The following is an 18,498-nucleotide window of genomic DNA, read 5'->3' as shown; positions in this document are numbered from 1 at the left end:
TGCTGTGTCTGACACAGCAGCAACAGCTGCTGTGTTAATGTTTTTTTTTTTTTTTGATTTGCAGAAAATCCATGGATTTTATAGGTGGGGTCCACATCCAGTGAATCCACGCCATCCAGTGTTCTTCCATGGCTCACCATGAGCAAAATAAGTCCAATATTGGACATATTTTGGCGGTTAGGAAATCAGGGAAGGCTTCAATGGTGAAAACCACCATTTGGTATGGTATGGCCCGCCCGAAGGTCTGATTACTCCCATCTTTTGGCTCAACGCCTAAAACAAGCTTAAGAAGGGAATGGACGGCATGGATTTAATACATACATCAAGGTGGGGCCTACATGAGTGGTCACCCCAAAACTTATGATGAAGTTGATATTTGCATTTTCCTTTTTGTCCAGCGTCCAGAGACGCTAGACGGTGTGGGACTGGCACAAACAGTGAGGTGGGCCCTGCTCAGGTGGGCCACCACATGCTTGAGTGGTGTGGGTACCATTCATAAAAGGTGGGCTCCACTTGAACATAGTTGGGATGGAACACATACCTTGTGGTGGGGTCCATTCAAGTGGGCCACACAACTTCATTATCATCACAACAAAAAATAAAAAAAAATAAAAATAAAATAAAAAGGAGAGAGATAGAGAGTGAGACCCGCGTGATGGAGGGACCCCGGCACTATGGGCCCTCCCTTGCACTAAATCATACATCAAGTGGGTCCCATTACATATGGGTTCATGAAATCGAAATCCAACGGTGGAGATCCATTCTCCACTAAAATAGACGGTCTAGATGACCCTAAGCATGTAAGGAAATAAACATCATGATGGGGTCCATGGAGAATGGCCCCATCATGGAACGATCATGACGATCCAAGTGGGCCATCGGCCACATCTTAGGGTCCAAAGTGAGATCCAAACCATTGATCGGTTGGCCTCACTTGGCCCATCTTAAAAATATCAAAATCTACTCTAGCAAAACACCCACCACTTGATCTTCTTGCTCCCTTGGCTTCCTTAGCTCCTTGTACTTCTCTTTGATGGAGGAAGATGAGAAATGGATGGTTGAGATGAGAGATCTAGAGATGGAAAGGTGGGCCACACATGAGCATTTTTCTCACCATGGGAGGACTCATACATATGGATTTCTTGCTTAAGGGAGAGTTGGAAATGAGAGACTTGTAAGGGAGAGAGAGAGAGAGTGATGGGTGATGGAGTGATGGATGGGAGAGAGGGATGGGAGTGTAAGAACTTTTTGACTTTTTTGGCAAAAGTTGTAAGAAAAGCATGGGTTGTGTAAGAGCTTTTTGACTTTGGGGGTTGCTTGGGAAAGGGTGAAAGTTGATGTGTACTTGACATGATGGGATTGATTGATTGATGTGACACCTTGTAGAGATTCCCTCGGAATTCGCACGCGCGGCGTTTCCTCGCACCGAACGCTGGCCCACATCTCCCAACCAGAGCATCGCATCAGCGCGCGAGTCGCGGCATCGGAACCGCGGCGACGACGCGGTCGCTAAGGTACGAGTCCTGGGTTGGGTCGACTCGGGTTGGCGGCACGAGACTCCTCATCAGAATTGGTTCACTAGCTACATGGAGTGCAATGGTGGACAGTTATTTATGGGCAATGACAGTGCCTGTAATGTTGTGGCTAATGGTACGATGCGTATCAAATCGACACATGGGAGCTAGTGGAGCTTCTAGTGGGTCGGGGAGCGGTTGTGTCACATCCCAAACTCGAAAACCAGGCTCATAGATTTTTCAATTGCCGAATCTGGTGCCGACAGCCTCCGTAGTACCCCATTCTTGGCTCCCAGCGCCTATACGCCAGATTCCAATCCCGGGATCCTACAAGGAGGATTTTCCAACGTACGTTTATCTCATAAAAAGCCTAACAACAAGTATACCCAAATCACAAAGGCAACATCATCATCACATATCCATTAATATAAACATTTGAATACAGTGCTAAAAGGGAATTACATATATATCAAAAACCAAAGCTTCAATAGACAACTGCAGGCTCTAAGCTCAGCGCTACTATGACCTAACGCCACCTGCATGCATCTATCATGCATAAGCTTATAGAAAGCTTAGAGGATAGTGTAAGTGTGTGTGATGCACTTGCTAAGCATATAGATATCAAAGTAAGTGGCAATACTGGCAGTCCATAAATCATACAATATCAGAGTAATGCGAAAACATGCTGTTAAGTCCATAAATATCATTAGCCTTATCCAAGCTATGCGATGTAAAAATATATTAGGCTAATATCATATGCTGAGGAAGCAATGTAGATCAACTATACAATGCGGAGACATAGTAAGCCAAATATCAGATACCGAGTCCATGAATATTGTCAACCTTAATCAGGTTATGTAATACAGAAGCACAGTAAATCAAACGCTATGTGCTGAGGATACAATACAATATGCGATGCGAAGGAAATAACCAACCTGGAGTGTGAAGTCGGGATAATAATACGTGGTATCGTAGGCTATAAGTCCATTACAAGGGACTTTTATCCAAACTAGTCCCATACCTAGATTGGATAGTCAGACTCAATGTGGTAAACTCTTGATCTCAGGTTAGTCGCGCGCCCCAACTGAAATCCTGGCCTTTGCAAAGGTACATGTAACAAATAGTTACGCACCACCAGCCCGAGTGGATAGTGAATGAATGAGTAAAATGTTGAATATGCAATCCTGCTCAATAACTCCACATATTAGTACCATACATCTCTAAAATCATCACTAGGGTCTAGTACACTCTATATATAATTGCTACCCACTAGACGCACAACCATGCAAGTGAAAGAGACCTCACTATCAACCTGACCAGTAGTCAGCCAATATCTACTCGGTACATCGATAACAGACGCAATTACGAGCTGGTCAAACTTAGCCTAGCTATGCCCACTACCCTTGGGTGGGTAAGGCCATTACCTCTTCCCAATTGACCACGACACAGTGGGAGATGTGTCCTACTGGTATTCGGCATTCGGGCGCTCATGTATCCACTCGGTCTAGACGTTAAGACATCTCCTGGCCACGGAGGTTTAGGAATTTTCACCTAGGGATATCTATGGTGCCCGTATGCTAGAACTAAACATTTTCGGTATCCCATCTGGCCATCCATGACATTCCTGTGGAGGCCATGGCCCTGGTGTCACTAAGGCGTACGGTGGTCATATCACAAAATATGAGATGCGTGAGTCACACAATCTAATCATGCATCATCCTACACATACTGTGCGCTCATGTAGGCAACTTCGTCTCTTAGGAAGTCTCATAAATAACCTGCCCTATGACATATACAATGGTCAATCACATCTCATAACAAACATGCAGATGATGCGTATGGGTATGTATCATGATGCTATGCTATCACATACTCATAATTAGTATCAATAATCAGCCTAACAAAGGGCCTAAGGGAAGGTCTCAATGTGGACATTTAACCATCATGTCCATCAATGTGGACATTTAACCAACATTGCTCCCAAGGAGTGGCCCACATAGAGCTTAACATATAGTGGGCCCATGGCTTCACACAAGGGCCTAATATACATCACTATGGGGCTCACTCATGGTCCTTATATACATCACCTTGGGCCTCAACCATGGGCCTCAATTACATCACAATGGGCCTCATATACATCCAGTGGGCCGCATCAATGGGCCACACGAATGGGCGAATATACATCAAGTGGGCCGCATTACATAGGCCGCACCAATGGACCAATATACATCAAGTGGGTCACATCACAGGGGCCGCACCAATGGGCCAATATATATCAAGTGGGTCTTATCACATGGGCCGTACCAATAGGCCAATATACATTAAGTGGGCGCATTACACGGACCACACCAATGGGCCTCATATACATCAAATGGGTGGTAATACACAGGCCTCAGATACATCACAATGGGCCCCAACACATGGGCAGGGTATACATCATATTGGGCCTCATGAATGGGCCACAAATACATCAAGGTGGGCCTTATGGATGGGCTACAAATACATCAAGGTGGGCTTCATCAATGGGCCGTACCATCTATTTTAAGAGATCATTTTAGAGCATTTCAAAAAAATAAGTCATATCGAAAGATTATCTGGACCGCACTCCAAATAGTGGCAGAGATGATGATTAGAAGATCATCTGGACCATACCGCAAATAACAATGGAGATAATGATTTCCACTGTTTAATCCTCACAGGGCCCATCATCAAGTTTATTTTCCATCCAGTCTGTTCATAAGGTCACAAAGACTTGAATTAAGAGGAAAAACAAATATCATATTGATCCAGAATTTCAGTGGTCCTAAAAGGATTTCAATGGTGGGCGTTCAACTCTTCACTATTTTCTGCAGTGTGGTCCACCTGATAGATTTGCCTCATTTTAGTCTCAGGCCTTGAAATGAGTTCACCAACTGGATGAACGGTTGAGATATAACACATACATCATGTATGGGCCCCATAAATGGACGGTGCAGATCACACATATACATCTCGGTGGCATCCACTGTCCAGACATCTGGACGGTGTGGATGTAAGGCAAATACATCATGGTGTGGCCCACCATCCAGCCATGTGGACGGTGTAGACCATCACGTACATCATGGTGTTGCCACAGCTGCTGGACACTAGTCCAATAGCATCCTCAAATTGATGGTTAGGATTAAAATCGGACCCATGGTCCTGCTGCTACACGTATAACAGATGTACGTCAGGGGTCCCACCGTCCTATGGTGTGGACGGTGTGGACGTAAGATACATACATCAATGTGGGGTCCATGGAACTTGCTAATGTCATCAGCTAGTGTGACCCACATAGATGAACGGCATGAATAAAGCACATACTTCAGGGTGCCATCTCACCATCCCAATCAAATGGACAGTGGGGATAGAGAATACATTCATCAAGGTGGGCCCATCCCACACGTGCAACACGTGTGGGTGGGTCCCACCCACTAGGAAAATGGGTGGAAGGCATTGATTCAACACAAATATCATGGTGGGGTCCACCGTTCTCAAATGGATGGACTGTTAGGATGTAAGGTGGGTCCCATCCCACACGTGCAGCACGTGTGGGGTGGGCCCCACACAGCTGCCAATGGATGGCTCAGAGATAACACATACCTCGTGATGGGCCAACAGAACTTGCTAACGTCAGGCAGTAGCATGCTGCATGCTGCGTGGGACCCACCATCCAAGGTCTGGATCTCTTTGGTCCATTGTTAGCAGCAAGGATGGTCTGCTTACTACCATCTATAGCCCACAAGTGCTTTCCACATCCAGATGGACGATGCAGGATACAATACATCAAGGTGGGTCCACGTCGATATGGCCCACCCGGGTTTTGAATTAAGCCAGGATTTGTGGTTTCCTTCATTTAGGCCTATCCAAATGGACAGACAGTAAGGTGGGTTCCGCAATCAGACAGTCTGGATCATCATACCATATCACAGGTGGGCCACACACACATCATCACAAAGAGAGGGAAGGAGAGAGAGAGAGAGAGAGAGAGAGAGAAAATGGTGGAGATGGGAGGAGCTCCGCCATTGTGAGCTCCTCCATGCACATGCGCATACATCAAGATGGGTCCCATCATAAGTGTACCCTCAAATACATAATAATCAATGGTTAAAAATCATAAAATCACCCACCATTGCTCTTCTTCTCTAGCTCATTGGACTCCCTAGCTCCAAAGCTACAAGTTTGATGGAGGATGATGGAGATTGGACGGTTAGATGGTGGGGATCTTGGGTAGGAAGTGGGCCACACTAGGCTCTCTCATGGAGCTTGGACGGTCTCTCATGGTTTTTTAGGAGGAAATGAGAGAGAGATGAGAGAGAGAGAGAGGTTATAAGAGAGAGGGATGGGTGAGTGATGGCTGAGTGAGTGATGGTGTGCTTGAAAAGGGATGGGTGGAGAGAGAGAGAGAGAGTTGACTTTGGGGTTGCTTGTACTTGGGGATGGGATATGTACTTGACATGATTGATGTGATTAATGGGACATGTTCTCTTGGAATTTGAAAATGCGTAGCATTTTTCGTGAACTGAACGCGGACCCACATCTCCTAACTTAGGTATTGCCTCGGCACGCGAGATGCTGCATTGGAACCGCGGCGACGGCACAGTCGCAAGGGTGCAAGTCTCGAGTTGAGCTAACTCAAATTGACAGGGTACGACTTAGGGATGTACGCAAATGCTATCTACGTGTCGCGAGTCATCGAAATTCAACCGAGAGGACCGCGGAAGCCTATAGAATGGTATAGTCTAGGATACGGGCCTCATAGGTTAGAAGTAGATGTATCTTTAAGAGGATACAACATAGATACGTGATTGGTATCAAAAGGTTATGCTCAGAGAGAAGGGATTGGCTTCTTAGAGATATTCACATCGATGGTATATCAGGTGTCTATTAGATTTGTGATTGGTGCTAGTTGGCCAATGCGATCTTGAGCTGAAAGGATGGATGTGGAGTCTGCACTTCTATACGGGAAATTAAAAGAGCATATCTACATGAAGCAACCAGAGTGGTTTGTAGTTAAAGGGATTGAAAAAAAAGTTTGCGGGAGGTTGTGGTATGACCTGTCGCCTAGGCAGTGGTTTGATTCCTTCATGGTGAGTCATGAATTGTATGTTGATGACATGTAGATCACCAATTATGACATGTCTAAAATCAATGTACTAAAGACTCAATTAAGTGGGACATTCATGATGAAGGACGGGGGGTTATAAGGATGGTTCTCAGCATTGAGGCTGGAAGAGGAGTAGGCTTTGGTTATCTCAGGAAAAATACCTTGGATAGGTATTGATCAAGGATGTGATGGACCAAGCAAAGCCAGAGAGTGTTCCCTACACATCTCTCCTCAAAGTTTTCCTTAGGACATGTCCCAAAACAGATGAGAAAAAGCTGCATATATCTCATGAGCCTTATTCGAATGCCCTTGGCAGTATATGTCATGGTTTTTATTAGACTGGTTATTTCACAGGTTATCAGTGTTATGAGAAAATACCCCGATAAGAAATATTGAGTAACGGTGAGATGGTAAGAAAACTATGTCTTTACTTTTGGGAAGACAGGGACAAAGTTGATTAGGTATGTGGATTCAAATTACGCGGGCAGTGTGGATTCCAGAAGGTCGACTTCAGGTTACTCGTTTGTACTAGCGGGTAGAGCAATTAGTTGGATGTCCATGTTACCTGACAGGTACTTGCGGAAGGAGGCGTAACACTGGAGAAGATTCACATTAGCTTGAATCCGGTAGACATAATCACCAAGGTCGTTCCTATAAAGAAGTTCAAGTTCTGTGCAACTTCTCTGGGCTTGGCGATGGCAGAAAAGAATGACGGAGTGTGCACGAGAAGCTATGATGTAATGCAAAGATAAGAGAAGAGGTCAAGAGGCTACACGGTTAAAGATTGAAGATATAGTTGAGATTGTTGTAAAAAGATGTCTTAAATCTTGTTTTTCACTGCGCTGCTCGACCAGTCGAGAGGCCTGCTCGACTCGAAGTCTAGTGAGCATAGTTTTTTGGATATCTAGGCCGCTCGACCAGTCGAGGGTCCGGCTCGACCGATCGAAGGGGTCCTTCAACTAGTTGAGGCCTTGACTCAACTAGTCGAGGTTTACACAGCCCACGCGCGGACTGTGTTAATTTGATGCGGTTCCAGAATTTTTCAAACTAGGTACGTAAGTGGAGTTTTCTAAACTATAAATAGGGGTCCCTAGGGCTATTCTAAAGTATCCTAAGGCCTTTTAAAAGTTTTTCAAAGGTTCCTAAAAGGGGTTTTAGAGTTTCTAAAGGGTGTAGTAAGGGTGAGATTCGAGCTTATTCGAATCGGGTAAGTCCTCTCTCTTTGTAATTTCTATTTAATAGCAGATTTTTGTCGCTTTATGCCACAGTTTTTTCTCGCAAGGGTTTTCCACGTTAAATCTTTATATTCTGTTGTGATTGCTTGTTGCTCTTGGATTGTTATCCTAGATCTAGATCTGTGTGATTCTGCAACACAAATCCCCAACATTCACAACAAAAAAATAAATTCTGCTTGTATCATTGAATTCTGAATTCGTCTGAGACACAACAACAATCAATGCTCTACTTGTTGTCAATGCTTGCATGTTGTGCTAAAGGTTGCATCTTTTTTTGCAGTGTACAAGAAAGCAAAAGATATGAACTGCCACTCGGTGTACTTGCACGTTCCTGCAGATTCTATTAGAAGGTTTTATATCTTCTTTGTGACAGTTTTGTTCTGGTCTAGTAGGTGGTTAATACTTAACTGCTATTATATCCTTAGTTCTGTGCTTTTGCCTATGCTCTTGAGTACCATAAGACACCTAATGCTTAATTAGATGACTTGGAAACCCTAAAAAATGACTCTCTCTTTTTTTCCAGCTGCTGTTAGTTGGAGAGAGTAGGAAAGAAGAATCGAAATTTCTCCATTTTTTGATAAGTCTTCTTCCTTTCAAAATATTTATCAATAAGAAACTTCATAATATTTAATGATTACATATATTCTTTTTTTTTTTTTTCTTTTTTCTTCTTTTTTTTTTCCATTTAAAGGTGGAATATGATTGTTCATGTATAAAATAACTACATTCAAAAAGTTTCCCCGCATTTCTAGTTTTCAGTGATATTATCAGCGATATCAATATTGTTTTCATATCCCTAGCTAGAGAAACTTGCAGCAATACCGATACTTGAACACTGGTTACAGCTACCTCAGATCTCCAATATAAAAATTAATTTCATATATTATTAAAAAAAGAAAAAGAAAAAAAGAAAGAAGAATACGACAATCCTTTTAGCAGTCGTGATACAAAAGTTCCAAAACTCATGGACCAAAGATGTTTCTGAGCTATTGCCTACCATCATAAGGAAGTTTTGTAGAAGTGTTTCTACCTTTTGACAATGTTTATGGTTGTGAATGCGATCAAGGACCCATTTTGAAAAGGGTGCAAATAAAATTCATAGCCCATTTAAACAGCATCACATTGCATTTGAAATTGGCTTTTTAAGGGAAGTGTAGAGACCACATTTTGCATTGAGTGGATTGGAGAAAGAACATCGAACCGGCTCCAAATGGTAAGTTAGCTCAGTGTAGCAAGCCACCGTATTGAGCAAAATGCCATTCTGCTCAATGTAAATGTTGAAACTTCCAAACATAACCAAAATTCTTTCCATTGATTTGAATCCCGAGATGGGTCTTGTTTTTCAGGTGATGGGGCTGTGTTTTTTGTTGTCTGTATTGATTGCTAGCCCCAATGGAGTGCTTTGCAAGAAAAGTGTAGTAGTAGTTGCAACATCTAATGTGAGTGAAGGGACTGTTACAATCAATGGCAGCTTTGCTATTGGAATAATAGATGATGATTTTGTTTGTGCTACTTTGGATTGGTGGGCTCCAAAGAAATGTGACTATGGCACTTGCAGCTGGAGTCTTGCTTCCCTCCTCAATCTGGTATCACTTTTCCTCATCTCATTCATTTATGTATCTATGTATGTATGTTAATATGTAATGAGAATTTGAAAGTTGTGGGTTTATATGTACATATGAATGTGTATGCATGTACGTGTGGAAATTTGCAAGTTTGTGTGTTGGAGGTGATATACAACAATGGATTTTGATTTAGGTTTTCGATATTTCAATGTGGTTGTCTTCTTTTTCAAGAGGTTGTTTGATTTTTATTTTTATTTTTTGTGGAATTTGATTGATCGGTCTGATTTAAATCATGGTTTTGGTAATGGGTTTATAATCTAATGCGGTTTTCCTCATAATCTGTTAGGGTGAATGGTTTTTGTATTTAATTTTTGAAAATGATTTGAATGATGGATTTGGTACGAGTGTTCTCAACCTGGTATTTAATTGTTGTTTTCTATTGGTAGTGAATTGACTGTTGGCTGTCATATGACTTTTCAGGTATTTAATTGTTGTTTTCTATTGGCAATAAGATCACGATAGAGTTCGATTGATCAAAACAAGTCGGTGCCTACATCATGTTGAAATTGTTCTGCTTTTTTCCTTTTTGACACATTCTACTGATATAAAGTGGTTTGATTGTTCAAGTTCTTGAAATGGAATCAATGCTTTTGAACACAGATTTCTGTCGAGATGACCTTGTCGATCTGCTGAAGGCAGTTCAAGCACAGGAAAAGCAAAAATTGCATCTGGTATGTCGAGATGACCTTGTCGGTCTATTGAAGACAGTTCATTTTTGTCGAAGATCTTCTCAAATGACAATCGCATGAGTGAGCTGAAGTGGTACACATGCCGATGTGGTAGGCATTTGAGAGATCCCTGCCACTCCTCAAAAGCAGAATTTTATTTTATTATTATTTTTTTCTTTTTCTTTTTGAAGGTGGAATATGATTGTTAATGTATAACCGTGGCCATATGTAATTGGCTACGAATTTTATCCGTAGCTTTTGACAATTTTTCTAGTAGCCTACGATTTAGGGGCATCCCACGAAAGTGTCGGTGAAGGCTGCTGGCCGTCAATAAAACCTTCACCAACTTTTGTTGTAGTGGCTCCTGCCATGGCTCAACTTGCTCTTGTATGTTTCGTTTTGGCAGATTAAAGGATGGGTGAGGCCTCTTTCTTTTCTTAGGCCCACCTATACGGATGAGTATATCTTTTTCAACATCATCAAGGTGGTAGCTTGCTTGGACCTTTTTGGGAAAAGAAAAACCATACAAAAATATAAGTGCATGCCACATGATGGATAAGTGAATTTTAACAAGGATTGAAAAAATTAAAAAATCAAAGATGCGTGCCATTGTTAGATAATCTACATGAATGACTGGATCATACCTAATACAATAAGTATGGACGGTCCATTTCTGATCACTTTAGTACTGGATGATTAGGATAATCAAATTGGAACAATTTTAAGAGTGATCAGTAATCAAAGGTAGATCACATATGATCGATAATCCAATTTTTGGTATAATAAATATGAACCATCCATTTCTTATATATTATGTTAGTAGTTAAGATCTATTGATAAAATAGGATTTTAAAGTGGGAATTTTCTGACTGTAAACCCCACCTTTTACCCCCCATCTTTTCCAAATGCTCCCAAACTTTACTTTCCAAAACTAAACCATTATGTATGGACATACTATTTTCAAACGAAAATACCCTTGCATTCAATACGGTTGCACCCTATGGCTATGAATTGTAACCGTAGCCATTGGAGCGTAGCATTGGGGTGGTGGGGCCACCGCCTATTCCGGGTGACCCCACCGATCCAAACAGAGCTGGGCGGGGCCACCGCCAGTTTAGCGCGACCCCGCCAGGACCTGAGTTCAGTGGGGCCCTCTACACACGTGTGGGGGCCCCTTTTAGCCATTTTTTTGGCCAACATTTTGAAATTTCCCTAATCCCTCTCTCTCAAAACCCAAAAACATCCCTTTAAGCCCATTCCCTACATCTAATTCTCCTTACCAAACCCCATTTCCCTAAATCCTATTCATCTTTAGGCTATTTATTTACTAAAATTCTTCCTTTCAAACCCAATTCCCTCAAAACCCCTCATTCTCTAAATCCGTCTTCCTCAAGGGGATAACTACTCCGAATCCACGGAGATGGAAATTGAGCGAGGCAAACTTGAAATTGAGTAAGGAAAACTAGAAATTCAGCGAAGCAAACTAGAAATTGAAGAGGCAAACTGAAAATTAAGCAAGGCTAACATAAATTTGAGGGAGGCAAACTGGAAATTGAGCTAGGGAAACATGAAATTAAGCGAGGCAAAGAGGAAATTGAGTGAGGTGAAATGAAAATTGAGCAAGGAGAACTGAAAATTCAGCGAGACAAATTAAAAATTGAGCGAGGAAAATAGGAAATTGAGGGAGGCAAATTGGAAATTGAGCGAGGAAAACATGAAATTGAGCGAGGAAAACTGAAAATTGAGCGAGGTAAAGAGGAAATTGAGCGAGCAAACTGGAAATTGAGTGATGCTAACGTGAAATTGAGCGAGTCTAACATGAAATTGAGTGAGGCTAACGTGAAATTGAGTGAGGCAAACATGAAATTGAGCAAGGCAAACTGGAAATTGAGCAAGGCAAACTGGAAATTGAGCGAGGCAAACTAGAAATTCAACGAGGCAAACATGATATTGATTGAGGTAAACTGGAAATTGAGCGAGGCAAACAGCAATTCAACGAGCATCAAAGGAAATTGAGCGAGGCAAACTGGAAATTGAATGAGACAAACTGGAAATTGAGCAATGCAAACATAAAATTGAGTAAGGTAAATATGCAATTCAATGAGTATTAAAGGAAATTGAACGGGGCAAACAGAAATTGAGCGAGGCAAACATGAAATTGAGCGAGCCAAACACTAAATTTAATGAGGCAAACATGCAATTCAATGAGCATTAAAAGAAATTAAGAGGCAAACAGGAAATTGAGAGAGGCTAACAATTCAATGAGCATCAAAGGAAATTGAACAACACAAATACGAAATTGACCAAGGCTAACATGAAATTCAGCGAGGCAAACATGAAATTGGGCAAGGCAAACATGAAATTGAGTGAGGCAAACATGCAATTCAACAAGGCTAATATGAAATTGAGTGAGGCAAACATGAAATTCAATGAGGCAAACATGTAATTCAATGAGGCAAACATGTAATTCAACATGCATAAAAGGAAATTGAGCGAGGCTAACATGAAATTGAATGAACTTCAAATGAAATTGAACAAGCCTCATGTGTTTTCCCTATCTTGTAGGAAATAGGGTTGCTACTTGGGTTCAGTTTGACCCGAACCCTACTAAGCCAACATCAGTTTGGGTCAAGTTCTGTGAATGGTCAATGGTACTGTCAATGTTTAGTTCATCCTTGTAACCTGGCAGACCTGGTCTGATGCGGAACTTCATTGGACCCACATTTGTTCTCAGTCTAGTGTTGCCTTGATACAGGTTGTTTGCCAATCCATTACATACTTGTTACTTTCCGAACATGGCTTCTTAACTGAAGGGCACAATAAGATGTGAGTAGCAGATTCGGTTTGAATGTCTTGACACTAGCCATGATACTCTACCAGATTTGCTAAATTTCTAGGAAATAGGGCTGCAACTTGGGTTTTGTTTGATTTGAACCCTACTGATCTAACATCAGTCTGGGTGGAGTTGTGTAGTCATTGTGTTTGGTTAGGGTTGAAACTTAACGAGCCTCAAAGGAAATTGAGCGAGGAAAACTGGAAATTAAGTGAGGCAAACTGGAAGTTGAGCGAGGAAAACTAGAAGTTGAGTGAGGCAAACTGAAATTGAGCGAGGAAAATTAGAAATTCAGCGAGGTGAACTAGAAATTCAACGAGGCAAACTAGAAATTCAGTGAGGAAAATTAGAAGTTGAGCAAGGCAAACTGGAAATTAAGCGAGGCAAAATAGAAATTCAATGAGGCAAATATGAAATTCAGCAACGCAAACATGAAATTGAGCGACGTAAACTGAAAATTGAACGAGGAAAACATGAAATTCAACAAGGGAAATTGGAAATTCAGCGAGGCAAACATGAAATTGAGTAAGGCCAACTGGAAATTCAGTGAAACAAACATCAAATTAAGAGAGGCAAACAGGAAATTGAATGAGCATCGAAGGAAATTGATAAGGCAAACAGGAAATTTAGCAAGGGAAACTAGAAATTCAGCGAGGAAAATATGAAATTTAGCGAGGCAAACTAGAAATTCAGCGAGGCAAACATGAAATTCAACGAGGAAAGCGTGCAATTCAGCGAGGCAAACATGAAATTCATCGAGGCAAATGTGCAATTCAGCAAGGTAAAGATGCAATTCCACAAGCATTAAAGGAAATTGAGCGAGGCAAACAGAAAATTCAGTGAGGCAAACATGAAATTGAGCAAGGAAAATATAAAATTCAACAAGGCGAACAATGAATTCAACAAGGCAAACATGAAATTCAACGAACCTCAAAGGAAATTGAGTGAGGCAAACATGAAACTAAAATGAAATTGAACAAGCCTAACTTGAAATTGAGCGAGGCAAACATGAAATTGAGCAAGCATCAAAGGAAATAGAGTGAGCCTAACATCAAATTGACCGACCCTAACTTGAAATTGAGCGAGGTTAAGATGAAATTGAGCGAGGCTAACATCAATTTGAGTGAGCTTCAAATGAAATTGAACCAGCCTAACATGAAATTGAACGACCCTATAATGAAATTAAGTGAGGCTAACTTGAAATTGAGCGAGGCAAACTTGGAATTCAGCGAGGCTAACATGAAATTCAACGAGGCTAACATGAAATTGAATGAACTTCAAATGAAATTGAACGAGCCTAACATGTAATTGAGCGAGCTTCACATGAAATTCAATGAGTACTTCGATGAAGTTGACTGAGCAGTTTATGAAATTTATCAAGCATTACATTACATCAATTTGTGAAAGTTCCCGGTCATATTTTTATGATTTCTCTGTGAAATTCATGAATTACTTGGGCAATTTCACCAATCATGCAACAACAATTTCATCGATGACTCAAGCATATTGCCGACTAGTAGGTTAAATGGATCGAGAACTCTCGCAAATTGGAAATCAGATTGCTCAGTATGCTCTTATCGTACTAAGTTAACTGAGTTGGGCCCGGCTTTAATGTATGTGGACTATCCACGATGTCCATCCATTTTTCCATCTAATTAAAGGGTTTAAGCATAAAATCGTAGCATATCCAAATATCAAGTGGATCATACCATAGGAAACAGTGATTCCACCATTGATACCTTGCTAGGCCCCACAGTGTTGTTTTATTTGTCATCCATCATGCTCATAGGATGATATAGACAGGGATGAACCAAAAACCCAAATACAAGCTTGATCCAAGACTTCAATGGCCCACCAAAAAATTTACTCGGTTTAGGGTAATTTATTAAATATACTTGTGGTGCGTGCTTTCTTCAATGGAGGCACCATTTTCAAAAAATCCAGAAAATGTTGTTGTATGAAGAGGAGAGAATAATCCAAAAAATGTGGTTTTGTAGAAATGGAGAGGATGGTGCAATCCAAGGCAGGGGTATTTTCATCCGAAGAAAGGGGTTTTGCAGAAGTGGAGAGGATGGTGCGATCCAAGGCAGGGATATTTTTGTCCAAAGAAAGGGGTTTTGCAGATGTGGAGCGAGGAAAACTAGTTACAAAAAATGGGTTTGAAAAGCAAGGGTATTTTCATCCAAAAAAGAGTCGGTAGTTTAGTCTTAGAAAGTAAGTTTGGGAGGGTCTAGAAAAGACGTTGGGTAAAAGGTGGGGTTTACACTCATCATTTCTCTTTTAAAATTGAAGGGACTATTACATGGAATGGGCATCCATAATGGGCCCCAAGTGATGGATGATCCAGATTAATGATCTGATTTCATGTTATATATAATTAATAGGAGCTGTCCAATTTTATCCATTGATTTGATGGATGGGTCATTCGATTAAAGAGATTTTTGAGAGAGACGGAAGTTAAGGTATTCAGACAATATTATGAATAATTCATCCCTTTGAAAAGGGATTTTTGATATAATTATCCTAAGCAGTTAATAAATGGTAAGGACATGGGCAAACCATATATATCATGTTAGAAATGGCCTAACAAGTCATCTAAAATGCCCATTATATTGGGCTAAATTTGATTTTTTTTAACACATGCACACACACCCCCACACATTCACGCCATAGTGGGATTTCACCACCTATGGATACTCGAACCCTTGACTGGGTGTTGAAACTCCCAATGGTCTACCACCCGAGCAAGAGCAAGGATCCGGCTAACTTTGATTGTTGATCCCTCTTACAAGTCCAATTTTGATATGGCGGTATAACCATATCCATTGAATGGATTGGAAATGATAGTGATGCAGGGATGAACGTGATGAGGTCGCTCACTATCTTCCTCAAGGATAACTACTTCGAATCCACGGAGCTTCTCTAGACCCCTCATAGAGACTTCTCGATTCTACGAGGAAAAGAAATAGAAATAATTTTGAAATATATGAAAGAAACTTATTGATAATTGATAAATGAGTCTACAACCCTTTAAATAGGAATACTAAGACTTGGAAGAAGTTTAGGAATTAAATTATAACTAAAACTCCCTAAAATTTGTAACTTACTATAAATAGTAAATTTCTATTTATAGTGGCCTATGTGGCTTAACCACATTATTCTCCTAGTTTTTCTAAACACTTTTCATGTTGGACACAAATCCTAAAGCCCAACAGAGGAAGAGTTATAATCAAATTAAAACTTACTAAAAATAGTAAAAATAGAAATAAACATGGAATTCGACTATCAATCTAATGGAGTCTCCCAAATTCGGAATGGGCAACCCGGCATAGCCGGATTGGTTGGATAAAGTAGCTTGTCCTATCCTAAAATCATATATGGTACATCGAGTAACTTATTTCGGTTTGCGAGATATGTCTGTTTTAAGGTTCTGATGGTCTTGATGACTTCTGCCTCATATCGGGCCATCTTTGTTCCATCTTGGACATAAAAATGTCTGCGACCCACTGTACATCAATCCCCTCCACTTCAAAAGAACTCTTCCTCAAGTTCTCGTGCTGTTTCAGTTCTTGATACTCAGTCTGGTGCACCATAACGATACCCGGATCAAAAGTTATGATCAATTCACGGTCCACCTTCTTTTAGTCCAACCATGCTAGGAATGTATCTGTGACACTCTCTAAATCGGATGGTCATGATTTATTATGATAGAAAAGTTTGATAAATGATCTAGATTATCCATCATATGGATACATATTTGATTAACTATACTTCCCAGTCACTTTGATTGGATGATCTGATCAATGGCCAAAATATATGGATGATCCATATTTATCATAGTAGAAAAAGCAGAATTAGGGACGATCCATCAAGTGAGGACCATCATTTATTGTAGATGCCTCCTAGAAATCACTTTAATAATCCCAACCATCCCATCAATGTTTTGGAAAACAGATGGTCAATAATATTATATGATATGTCTAACCATTGATTTGGATCATCCATCAACTGGGACCCACCTTTGATTACCAATCCCTCTAAACATCAACTTTGATATGATGATCATAACCATCCGATCATAAGGTACTATGAGTGATCTGAACGACTCATTTGGGGCTTACCTTTGATTTCCAACCCCTCCAAAAATTTCCTCTTATCAAATGCTTCTAACCGTTTGATCAGCGAATACGAAATGGAGGGTACATGTATTGTGATAGTAGAAAATGTACCTTGAGTGATGTGGGAAATCTCGAATGTAGAGTCCACATTGGGTACTCAATCTATAAGAATAGAAACACTTTATAAAATGGATGATCAATATCCATTATGCCAGAAAAAGTCTAATACGGAACCTGGACAATCCATCGTGATGAGCCCACCTTTTATTACCAATCCTTTTTAATAGTAGCTTTGAGCTTATGATATTGAACATTTGATTAATGCCTATGAAAATGGACAATCCATATTTATTATGTTGAAAAGATCTAATCTTCCTTTCTAAAAGTTCCTCTGTATGATGATCCTAACCATTTAATCAATGGTAGAAACATGCACTATCCATATATTTTTAAATTTTTTTACTTTATTATTATTGTTTTTTCCTGGTAAAGCTCCCCCTCAACTGGTTATTTCCGCATGGTTTTTTTTTTTTTTTTAAGCAACAGATGTATTCCATTAAAAGTCGAAGAAGTTGTACAAACCACGCGCATACAATTCAGGTTAGCCTTCTAGGACAAAAAGGAGGGGGTAGCCTATCATAAGTGTGAAAAAAGAAACTGTGCAAAATGGCTCTAATTTTCTTTTATTATTCCTAGACCTATCCGGTCAAGGAGGAGCTCCCCTCTGGACAGCAACAAGAGGACATATACTTGGTTAAATTCTCTATCGACTTGGCTTTGGCTACGCTGATGCGTAAGGCTACCTGCCACTCTGTTAGCTTCCCTCGAAATGTCCTGAACTATGATAGTTGCAAATCTCTACATTGCTTCAATCTTCTTTTTCCAGTAGTAGACATTCCATAGAGTAAGCCCACTGCTACTTCTGAGCCACTTTCCACTTGGATCTTATGAAAACCTTTTTCCAAGAGTAGAGATTCATACCATCCACCAAAGCTTTAACTTCGGCCCGGAAGTTGGTTCTTAGACCGTAGCCTTTGGAGAAAGTAAAGAGTAGCTGACCTTTGTCATTTCGATAGACTCCCCCACTACCTAAGGGGCCCGGATTTCCCCTAGAGGAGCCATCCACATTTAGTTTAACCCATCCCACTATTGGCCTTGTCCATTTGATAAGACAAGGGGGCAATACGCACCCATCCCACTATTGGCCTTGTCCATTTGATAAGAGAAGGGGACAATACTCACCCATCCCACCGTCCATATTCATTTTACTTGAAAGATCGAAATCAATGCTTTGAAATGTCCATCTGTGCTCGCCTTTGACTATCAATCCTTCCCAATTATCACTTCAATCATGATTTTGAATGTCTAGTCCTTGGCCAA

The sequence above is a fragment of the Magnolia sinica genome, chromosome 2, assembly GCF_029962835.1.
Source record: "Magnolia sinica isolate HGM2019 chromosome 2, MsV1, whole genome shotgun sequence".
Classification (NCBI taxonomy): Eukaryota; Viridiplantae; Streptophyta; class Magnoliopsida; order Magnoliales; family Magnoliaceae; genus Magnolia; species Magnolia sinica.
The sequence above is the reverse complement of the archived record's forward strand: the minus strand, read 5'-3'. Positions refer to the sequence as shown.